Below are 12,088 nucleotides of genomic sequence, written 5' to 3'. Positions count from 1 at the left end.
TATTTTTGAATTTACATTTTTTCTTTCTTCCCCTTTTAACCCTTTAAGGACCTAGTCCATTTTGACCTTAAAGACCAGGTAACTCTTTTATATTTTCATCCACAGATTATTATGAGGGCTTGCTTTTTGCATGACCAGTTGTCCTTTGTAATTACATTACTCATTTTACCATAAAATGTATGGCGCAACCAAAAAAATACTATTTGTGTGGGGAAATTTTAAAGAAAATCCCAATTTTGCAAATTTTGGAAGGTTTCATTTTCACGCTGTACAATTTACAGTAAAAATGACATGTGTTCTTTATTCTGTGGTTCAATATGATTAAAATAATACCCATGATTACATACTTTTCTATTATTGTTGCACTTAAAATAAATCGTTAACTTTTTAACCAAATTAGTACGTTTAAAATCCCTCTAGGGACAAAACAGGGACATTTTACATTTTTATTGGGGGAGGGGATTTTAAAAATTTTTTAAAACTTGTTTTTACTTCTTTTTTGAAAAACTTTTTATCTCCCCATGGGTACTATTTATAGGAATCATTTGATTGCTAATAGTGTTCAGTGCTATGCATCGGGCATAGCACTTATCAGTGTTATCGGCAATCCTCTTCTCTGGTCTGCTTGATCTCAGAGCAGAGCAGAAGAAGCCGTGAGGCCGACGGAAGCAGGTGAGGGGACCTCCGTCCGCCACATTAGCGGAACTGATCCCTGCGGCCGTGCCACGGGCGATCTTATCAGCATATAATGTAGCCGTGCTGCCGCAGATGCCGTGATCTGTACACTTTATAGTAAACCTGACATGTTTTCTTTATTCTGTGTGTCAATATGATTAAAATGAAACCCATGTTTACACGCTTTTCTATTATTGTGCTACTTTAAAAAAAAAAAAAACTTTTTAAAATTTTTTTTAAATACAAAATAAGTATGTTTTAAATTGCCCTATTTTGGCCACCATTAATCTTCTCATTTTTCTGTATACGGGGCTGTATGAGGGTTAATTTTTTGCACTGTGATCTGTAGGGGTTTATTTTTATCATATTTGTGTATATGTGCCTATTTAATCGTTAAAAAGTTTATTCATTATTTTTTTTTTACACTTTTTGGGGTAAAATAGGAAAAGATGCAATTAAAATGTTTATTTACATTTTTTTCAAACTTTTTTTTATCCATTTATATTACAATTTCTATGTCTCCATAGGGAACTATTTATAGCAATTAGATTGCTTATACTGTTCGGTGCTATGCATAGGCATAGCACTTATCAGTATTATCGGCAATCTTCTTCTCTGGTCTGATAGAAGGCAGACCAGAGAAGAAGACCCTGTGAGAGCAGCCAGAGGCAGGTGAGGGGACCTCTGTCCACCATCTTGGCTGATCTGATCCCCACAGTCGTGCCTCAGGTGATCCGATCAGCCATCAGAACCGCCGCAGAAGCCATTATCAGTATTGATCATGGCATCTAAAGGGTTAATGGTGGGCGACAGTGCAATCACTGATGTCTGCCATTATCAGCAGGTCCCTGGCTGCTAATAGCAGCTGGGACTTGCCGTGCGTAAAGCGAACACTACTTCTGTGCTTGCTTTATGTACAGGACGTAACTGTGTAACGGTGTGTGTATGTAGTGTTTTACTCTTTATTTCAAGACTGTCATGAAAAAGTCTGGTGATTTTAAGGTACAAACACACGGTCGGTTTACAGAGATTTTCCCGCTGCAAGTTACAAGTTTGAGCTGCGGTGGGTTTTCCGAAGCTCAAACTGGCAACAGGAAACTTAACTGTAAAATAGTGTGTGTTGTAGAGATGGAAATCATTTCTACATAATGGCCACTAGATGTCATTATATCCTAGTATATTCTGCTATGAAAATCATGCAACAGCACTCATTTTGAGAAAACATATTACATAGACTATTCAACCATAATAGTCATTGTAACAAAGAAGCTGTATAACAGGGGTTGTCAGTGAAATAGCTGTCAGGATGCAGCTAGCTAGTGGATGAGACTTGGTTTGGATACCTGGAGGTACACTTAGAATCACATGAACCAAGCAGCAAACTAAAGAGATGAAGCAAAAATGTATTCCAGTAACAAGGCTGAGGTCAAGGAAATGCAAAATAGTCAAATTTAACAAATAAACAATAGACATTTGCAAGATGTTCTTTGAGCTGCATGCAAGTGCCACTAGGGTCTAATGTTATCCAAGAGAGCTAGTTGCTTTTGCAGCCAGATGCTACCAGCTGAGCAAGGTAGGAGGGATTTGGCCTGATCATAAGTGCCGTGTTGTCAGGGGCGTAGGAACCGGGGGGGACGGGGGGATGGATCCCCCCAAGAATTAAGGCTGGTTGACCAATAATGGCTTCATCCCCCCCCCGCTCACCGCTCGCTGCCCGCCGCCGCTACTACTACTGTGTTTGTGTCAGTCCGGTAAGAAAATGTTAAATACTACTACCAATGGTAGTAGTATTTAAAATGTTCTTACCGGACTGACACTGACACTGCCACCCTGCCGATATTTTACCGCCACAGCCGGTATTTTCATTCAGATTCCGGGCTGTGCCGGTAAGTTTCATTCACTGTGATCACACTAACCTAAAAAAAAAAAAACTCCTGTTCTGTTCGGTGCCGGCGCTGCTGAGCGGGGGTGGGGGCCGCACGCCCGCACCATGCCGCTCAGCACAGCACCCTGTCTGACTCTGAGGCTGTCCCTGTCTCCCAGTCCCAGTCTAAAACTTTACCTGGCACTGTGCAATGCTGTGCGGCCGGGTGGCTGGATCTGTGGAGGGACGTTGCGGAAGTGACGTCACTCCGCAGACCCGCGCAGGACGTCACGTCACTCGCCGAGACTGAGAGGAGACTGGAGAGGTGCTGCGGTAGTAGGTAAGTGTGTCTGTGTGTGTCTGTTACTACGTGTGTGTCAGTGTTTGTGTGTCTGTCGGCCAGTGTGTGTGTGTGTCAGTGTTTGTGTGTCTGACACTGTCAGCTAGTGTGTGTGTGTGTGTCTCTGAATTCCACCCCACCCACCCCAATTCCCCTGTGGCAATTCCCCCTACCTATGGGGAAGAGAGGGGGGGTTGGTAACTGCCTATACCTATGTACCTATGGTGAAGAGAGGGGGGGTAACTGCCTATACCTATGTACCTATGGGGAAGAGAGGGGGGGTTGGTAACTGCCTATACCTATGTACCTATGGTGAAGAGAGGGGGGGTAACTGCCTATACCTATGGGGAAGAGGGGGGGGGGGGTAACTGCCTATACCTATGGGGAAGAAGGGGGGGGGGTAAACTGCCTATACCTATGGGGAAGAGGGGGGGGGTAACTGCCTATACCTATGGGGAAGAAGGGGGGGGGTAACTGCCTATACCTATGGGGAAGAGAGGGAGGGGGGTAACTGCCAATACCTATGGGCAAGAGGGGGGGGGGTAACTGCCTGTACCTATGGGGAAGAGGGGGGGGTAACTGCCTATACCTATGGGGAAGAAAGGGGGGGGTAACTGCCTATACCTATGGGGAAGAGAGGGAGGGGGGTAACTGCCAATACCTATGGGGAAGAGAGAGAGGGGGGGGGGCTAACTGCCTATACCTATGCCTATAGGGAACAGGGGGGGGGGGTGTAACTGCCTATGCTTATTGGGGGGGCTCCCTAACTTTATACCTGGATGCCTAACTACTTACCTACATACCAGGCTATCTAACTATGTACCTGGCATTCATACATGGCTGCCTAACTACCTAGCTAGCCCCCTACCTACCTGGCTTGTCACCTACCTACATATCTGGCTTCCTGATCTACCTATCTAGTTACCTATTTACCTGGCTACCTACCTACCTGCCCTTTTACTGTGCAGGACACAAAGGAGGGCTTTATTACAGTTTGTGGGCCTATAGATGGATAGATTGTGTAGAGGAGGGCACTGAATATATACCGAGTCTCACATGTTTTTCCTGCAGATGTTAAGAGATTCACATGGCGGTCTTATCCGGACGGAGAAGAAAAGGAAAGAGGACGTCGCTGATCAGAAAAGACGTAATTGTGAGTCCCAAAATGTAACTGTTATCACTTATATGGTATACAGATCCTGTGTACAGCTGTTATCTACTGCCATATGGTCCTGTATATAATCACTTATATTGTATACAGATCCTTTATAGTATACTGGTCTGTGTATAGTGGTTTTATTCAGTACAACATTTTCCGTTTTCCACCTACAGAGCTATATGAGGGCTTTATCGGTATCAATTTGGTTTTGATGATTTTTTTCATCCTATTTTTTGTTGTTGGTAGTGTGTATACAGAGGAGCTGTTAAAATGTTTGCATTTGCACTATTTGGTGAGGTTGTCAAATGTATTTATATTATATTTATATTTGCTGGGTATCCCCTTAAATTTATTGCCTGTTGTTAAATAAATGTTATTTTCAATTGTAAGTTTTATTCTCTAAATGTAATTTTTTTGTGCGATATAGGAAAGTTCCCCCCGCATATATATTGTATCCATCCCATCCCCTGTGCCATTTCTTTACCCCCCCCCATCCCCCATCCCCCATGCCATTTCTCAAACCCCTGATCCCTCGTCCTCTGTGCAATCGGGCCCCTCCCCTTTTTTTATAGCTCCACTCCCACATAGCCACACCCACAACCGGTATTTTTCTGAGGGAAAGGTGGCAACCCTATACTACCTGTATTCTTCGGCAGGCCCCGCTGATGCCTGCGGCCTGCACGTATTAATTCATTACTTTCCCTTTAAGAAAGTAATGAATTCTGGGGGATGAGTGAGGCAACGTGCCTGTGCGCAGTTATGTACTGCAGCGTAGCTCTATTTGCCCGCCAAAGAAGAGCTGTGTCGCAGTTGGAAAAGAGCCCTTCACCAAGACGGTCGCCTGCAAGGTAGCTCCTGCTGCTCCAGCTTAATCTATGGCCGCCCGCCCGCCTGCAATGATATTTCTCACATGAATCATCATCATTCAGCTTTCTACTAGGAAAGCTGAGTGAATGATGATTCCTATGAGAAATTTTATTGCAGCCATATTTTTTTCACCCAGCTTTCCTAGACTGTCTTCGGAACAGCAAAGTTTGCCTAAATATGTGGTAATATATATTTAGGCAATATTTGCTGTATTGAAGTCTAGGAAAGCTGGGTGAAAAAATATGGCTGCAATTATATTTCTCACAGGAATCCTACTAGGAAAGCTGAGTGATTCCTGTGGAAATATAGTTGCAGCCATATTTTTTTCACCCAGCATTCCTAGACTGTCTTCGGAACAGCAAAGTTTGCCTAAATATGTGGTAATATATATTTAGGCAATGTTTGCTGTATTGAAGTCTAGGAAAGCTGGGTGGAAAAAATATGGCTGCAATTATATTTCTCACAGGAATCACTCAGCTTTCCTAGTAGGATTCCTGTGAGAAATATAATTGCAGCCGTATTTTTTCCACCCTGCTTTCCTAGGCTTCAAAACAGCCAAGTTTGCCTACATATGCGGTAACACCTAAAATATAATTGCACAAATCTAACAGCAGCCATAGGAAATATTATTGCAGCCATATTTTTTTCACCCAGCTTTCCTAGACTTCAATACAGCAAACATTGCCTAAATATATGTTACCACATATTTAGGCAAACTTTGCTGTTCTGGAGACAGTCTAGGAAAGCTGGGTGAAAAAAATATGGCTGCAATAATATTTCCTATGGCTGCTGTTAGATTTGTGCAATTATATTTTAGGTGTTACCGCATATGTAGGCAAACTTGGCTGTTTTGAAGCCTAGGAAAGCTGGGTGGAAAAATATGGCTGCAATAGTATTTTTCACTCAGCTTTCCTATGACTGCTGTTAGATTTGTGCAATTATATTTTAGGTGTTACCGCATATGTAGGCAAACTTGGCTGTTTTGAAGCCTAGGAAAGCTGGATGGAAAAAATATGAATGTAATAGTATTTTTCACTCAGCTTTCCTATGGCTGCTGTTAGATTTGTGCAATTATATTTTAGGTGTTACCGCATATGTAGGCAAACTTGGCTGTTTTGAAGCCTAGGAAAGCTGGGTGGAAAAAATATGGCTGCAATAATATTTTTCACTCAGCTTTCCTATGGCTGCTGTTAGATTTGTGCAATTATATTTTAGGTGTTACCGCATATGTAGGCAAACTTGGCTGTTTTGAAGCCTAGGAAAGCTGGGTGGAAAAATATGGCTGCAATAATATTTTTCACTCAGCTTTCCTATGACTGCTGTTAGATTTGTGCAATTATATTTTAGGTGTTACCGCATATGTAGGCAAACTTGGCTGTTTTGAAGCCTAGGAAAGCTGGGTGGAAAAAATATGAATGTAATAGTATTTTTCACTCAGCTTTCCTATGGCTGCTGTTAGATTTGTGCAATTATATTTTAGGTGTTACCGCATATGTAGGCAAACTTGGCTGTTTTGAAGCCTAGGAAAGCTGGGTGGAAAAAATATGGCTGCAATAATATTTTTCACTCAGCTTTCCTATGACTGCTGTTAGATTTGTGCAATTATATTTTAGGTGTTACCGCATATGTAGGCAAACTTGGCTGTTTTAAAGCCTAGGAAAGCTGTGTGGAAAAAAATATGTCTGCAATAGTATTTTTCACTCAGCTTTCCTATGACTGCTGTTAGATTTGTGCAATTATATTTTAGGTGTTACCGCATATGTAGGCAAACTTGGCTGTTTTGAAGCCTAGGAAAGCTGGGTGGAAAAAATATGGCTGCAATAATATTTTTCACTCAGCTTTCCTATGGCTGCTGTTAGATTTGTGCAATTATATAACAATATACCGGGTATATGAAAATGATACCAATAGTGCCTACACTGACCTCACACACAGCCTACCTCCCACAGTCCTGACAGATTCCTATCCCTTGAATTCACTGCTTCCTGAAGGTACCTGTGATGAGGAGCCTGTATTGACCCGCCCCATTTAGCCCCTCCCCTTTTAGCCCCTCCCCTTTTATGACTCCGCCTTTTTTCAACGTCTCAATGCTATCCCCCCAGGTTTTTTGGGCTTCCCCTGCGTGTTGTAATATACAGAATATCGCAGGGAAAGCAGACGTGGTGAGTAGTAGTATCCCCTTAGATCTCTTCCCTGGAGAGATTCCGAGATACCTGAGAGGAAAATTTAGAGGTACTCTGGGATACAAAAACTTATTCCCTATCCTAAGGATAGGAGGTAAGTGTCAGATCGCGGGGGGTTCGACTACTGTGCCCCCCATGATCTCCTGTAAGGGGCCCCAGCTCTCCTTCTACATGGAGCATGTCAACCACCTATGGGAGATTGCTCTGTGCAAGTCTCCACGTTTTCATGTGTGTAATAGTGTTGAGCGGCATAGGCCATATTCGAATTCGCGATATTTCGTGAATATATGGATGAATATTCGTCATATATTCGCTAAATTAGCAAATTCGTAATATTCACATTTTATTTTTGCATATGCGAAAATTTGCATATGCGAAAATTAACATAAGCGAAAATTTGCATATGTGAAAATTCGTACGTCAGTCTCACACAGTAGTATTAGAGCCTTCTTTACACCTCAGAAGCTGGAAGCAGAGAGGGATGATCACTGTGATGTGTACTGTGAAGAAAAAAAAACAAAAAAACGAATATTCATAATTGCGAATATATAGTGCTATATTCGCAAATATTCGCGAATAAAATTTGCATTGCGAATATTCGCGAGCAACACTAATGTGTAAATGACGCTCGGAAACTGGAGAAAAGAAGACAGCTTCAGGGGAATTTTCACACAGTGAGGGAGATTAATCAAAACTTGTGCAGAGGAAAAATCGACCACTTGCCCATAGCAACCAATCAAATTGCTTCTTTCAATTTTGAAAAGGCCTCTGAAAAAAAAAAGCAATCTGATTGGTTGCTATGGGCAACTTTTCCTAAGCAGAGGTCTTTATGATTCTCCCTTAGTGTACCAGTAAAACATTAATTCCACATCCTTAAAGAGTAGCTATCACTAAATTAAATTTCTCTATTCCCCCTCCCTATCTGTCCCTGACACTAACTACATCTATCCCTGTCTGTATTTCTGCCCAAATCCCCATAAAAATACCTTTAGAAGAAAGGCTGCAGGAGCTCAGAGTTGAGCTCTCTGGTGAGGGCAGGAAGTGGGCGGACCCGACATGCGCGACGTCATCTGAAGCCTGGCCGGGGCTCGCTTCCGCCCATCCCCTCTCTCTTTCCTGCAGCTCGCGCGCTGCAATGAATGTGGAGACGGCACTGTACTCGCTCTCTGCCTGTGTAGAAAACAGTGCTCGTGCGCGTGTGCCGCAAAAAATTTAAATATCCCCACCGCCTTGCATCTCCCTCTCCTCATTCATGTGAACCCGGCCAGCGTTGGTCCAAACGTGCTGAACGTCAGGGAGAGAAAAGAGCCGTATAGGGTGACACCTAGTGGCCAGGTTTACAAACGTAAAACACACATAAAACATGATTTTTTTTTAAATAAAATATATTATAAAATATTATAAATTTATAATATAAATGTATAATTATAAATAAAATATTTTTTATCTATTTAATAATTTTTTTTTTATGAGAGTACCCATTTAATGGGGTTATCCGATTACCAAGTTATATATTATTGTAATGTGCTTTTATTACCATGTTTTCACAAAGAGAAAAGTAAATGTAGCCAGCACTGCCGCTAACATACAACACTCAGCACAATTCACAGACTTCACAAATCTTGAACAACCACGGATAGGTACAGGTGATAAGGTGGCGCTACACGCTGAAAGGAGATAGAGTCCAATCCAACTTCACATAAAGAGACAAATAGTGGAGCGCTCACTGTTTTCAGATTAGAGGCAGATCAAAGCGGACATATTCATCCACGGGACACAATCGGTCCTAGCAGGGAGGCGGAAGATGACTCCGGGGGGAGCTCAGATGTCAGGGCACTGGCCGTATCATGCCACTAGGTGCTTCGTCAGGCCGCTGAGAGTCTCAAAAGCAGTCGCTCAGTATTTCAGATCACTAACTCTTTTTTTTTCTCTAAGAGCCGAGGAATGTGTTCTCGAATCACCCAAAGTGCAAGAAAAAGTGCAAAACCTGTTACACTAAAAAAAAACTGGCACAAAGGATGCTGTCTATCGCAAACCATTCTCCTACAGGAGAGAGGCCCCCCAACAAAACCTTACTCTTCGCCTCCGGACCAAAAAGTATCTGCGAGGTTCCATGTTCGATGTCCCTTTTCACCAAAGCTACTAAGGGACCACAAATGCTCCCGGCATCCCCCTTGGCGTTAGCAAAGGTATCTGCCTTCAGAGCCATAAACGGTCGGTACCCTGCCCATGCAGGAGTACTCAGGGTTTTTGCAGGGAGGTGCGGAACCTGATGGCCACACACACCTCCCCTAGGGGGACACCCAGAAGGTCTACCGCATCCTAACAATTCTGTGGACACACAACACGCAAAAAGTGACACAGGGACAAAAAATAAATAAATAAGTGAATGCGCACAGGTATACTGCCCAGACCTCCTGCCAGATCTACAAAAATTTATCATCGAGTTTATCCCTTTTTCTTGTGTATTTTTTTTGCGCTAAAATTTGCGCAGTGACTTTCATGTCTTTTTTGTGCATCTTTTTTGATACTGCAAAAAGCAAGTGCTCTTTTTTATGTGCATTGTGGAATGCCTTTTACAGTGTATACTAATGTATCATGTGCGTTTTTTTGTTTAGACGCATTTTTTTTGCACAAATACGTTTTTTTCAATGCAAAAATACGCCATCAAAAAGGACACGTAGGAAAGTGTTATACTGAGACAGCCAGGGGATGCAGGAGCCCTCCCTCAACATTTCTAAACTACAATTACTCCCATCATGGGACTGAGTCTGTCCCATGATGGGAGTAATTGTAGTACCACAGCACTGAGAGATGGCACTTGCACATCCTCCCCGGCTGCGTGACAGTTAAGACTACTTCTCCCATCATGGACAGACTCTGCCCATGATGGGAGTTATAGTCCAGGGGCCGATCGCACCGGTTCATTCTCCAGAGACCCATTGCGATCCACATTCATTAACTGTAAAAGCCGGTGGCACATGCGGCTACACTGCGTACCCAGTCAGATACTGTATATGCTGTCACAATGGAAAAAAAAAAGCTATTCATCAATCAGAGCTCCTGTCTCCCGGCGACGGGGATTATGAATTATGAGAGCTGTATTCAGGAGCCGGCGGGGAGCTTGTACAGTTAATAAAAGCGGATCGCAGCGGGTCTCTGGAGAATGACCTTCTGTGATCTGCCCCTCAGCCCCAGTACTATAACTCCCAGGCTCCTGTATACACTGTCATATTTCATAATCCTCACCGAAGGGAGCTCTGATTGGTGAATAGCTATTCACCAATCAGAGCTCCCGTCTCCTGGCAGCCGGGATTATGAATTATGACAGTGTATACAGTCTTCCTTGCCTGGAGCCATCAAGGAGCGCAGTGTAGCTGCATGTGCTGCTGGCTTGTTAATTTAATAAATGCGGATCGCAGTGGGTCTCTGGAGAATGACCTCCTGCGATCTGCACCTCAGCTACTGGACTATAACTCCCATCATGGACGGAGTCTGTCCATGATGGGAGTAGTAGTCCTAATAGTCCCGCAGCCGGTGCATGTGCAAGTGCCATCCCTCAGCGCTGCGGTACTATAACTACTCTCATCGTGGGACAGACTCTGTCCCATGATGGGAGTAGTAGTCCAAGGGCAGAGGGACAGATCGAAAGGGGGTCCCACTCCTGAGACCTCCTGTGACCTTTACTGCTCTGCCCCCTAATGATGACATCATTAGGGGCAGGGCTACACAGTCCAGGCCTGACTCTGTTCTCATGCGTTTTGCATAATGGGTACAGAGCCTTTCTGGCAGTGTGTTCCCAAACAGGGAGACTCCAGCTGTTGCCAAACTACAACTCCCATCATTGGAGGCTCCCTGTTTGGGAACACGCTGCATTAAGTGCGCTCTCCCCAGGGGAGAGTGCAAAAAATTTATTAACCCATATTTCTTGTTTTTCTTTTCTTCTCCTTTCAGATACGTGAATGTGGAGGACTACATCAGATTCAGTGGACTGAGATGGTGACCAGCGTTTTTTCTTTATTTCAATAAAATGGTTAATGAGGGGAGTGATTTTTTAAATAATTTTTTTTTCAATGTGTCGTGTTTTTTATAATAGAATTTTCAGGTTTAGTAGTGGAAGCCGTCTTATGAATTATTATTATTTTTTACACAAGCTGCGACTTTTTGATTTTTGCTTATTTCAGCACATTTCTGAACTCTGCTAATGTAGTCATTTTTTTTTTTACTTTGCAGTGGTCATGTATTTATGAAATGCGATAGTTGCTATTTATGAAGAAAAAAAAGTCGCATCTCCTTTTAAAAGTCGCATATGTATTCCAGGTCCAACCTGGCTTACAGAAAGTGCATCTGTCTGCTGAAAAGGACATTAACACCCACTTTATCAAATGTTCTTGTTCTGCATCATGAAACAAAGCTACTACATTAATGTTAATGTTAATTATAGAACAACATTTATTATATAACTAATAACTATTAATTGTAAGGTTGAAAATACACACTGAACACCTTGTTAATTTTAGGACATGAGCATGCTGGCGTACCCACTAAATTTTAAAATTAATGTTGTGTTAAAATAGAATAAGGAACAAAATAATTGTGTATAAATTTTTACAGACTGCGTAAATGACCCATATGTGGCACTAAAATTTTTCCTTAAAAAAAAAAAAGAAGCATCCATAGTAAAACAGCTCTGTGCACATTTTGGGGTGGGTAATGTACCGAGCCGTTTTTTTTTTTTGTGGCTTCACTATTGTTTATGTGTCTTTTGGTGCTGCCAAGTCTTCTTTCTTGACGTAAATTCCAGGCTCGGCGCAGCAACCCACCAATGTCACAAAATGCAGGCTCAAAATTAAACAAAATAGCCTCCAGAGTATGGATATTCATGGTGTGGCATACTATGTTTGTCACGATGCCGGCTGGCAGGTAGTGGATCCTCTGTGCCAGAGAGGGGTGGCGAGGACCGCGCTAGTGGACCGGTTCTAAGCCACTACAGGTTTTCA

At 42.7% G+C, this 12,088-nt stretch overlaps 1 long non-coding RNA gene across 1 annotated transcript; it reads left to right on the top strand.

The window, feature by feature from the left end:
- Window positions 1–2,700: 2,700 nt before the first annotated feature.
- Window positions 2,701–11,886, top strand: LOC130356045 (uncharacterized). The gene is made up of 4 exons (XR_008888753.1): window positions 2,701–2,879; window positions 3,951–4,032; window positions 11,043–11,087; window positions 11,322–11,886. It is a non-coding gene; the product is annotated as an uncharacterized LOC130356045 (long non-coding RNA).
- Window positions 11,887–12,088: the final 202 nt, after the last annotated feature.

The sequence above is a fragment of the Hyla sarda genome, chromosome 2 (assembly GCF_029499605.1).
Source record: "Hyla sarda isolate aHylSar1 chromosome 2, aHylSar1.hap1, whole genome shotgun sequence".
Lineage (NCBI taxonomy): Eukaryota > Metazoa > Chordata > Amphibia > Anura > Hylidae > Hyla > Hyla sarda.
The sequence above is the reverse complement of the archived record's forward strand: the minus strand, read 5'-3'. Positions and strand labels throughout refer to the sequence as shown.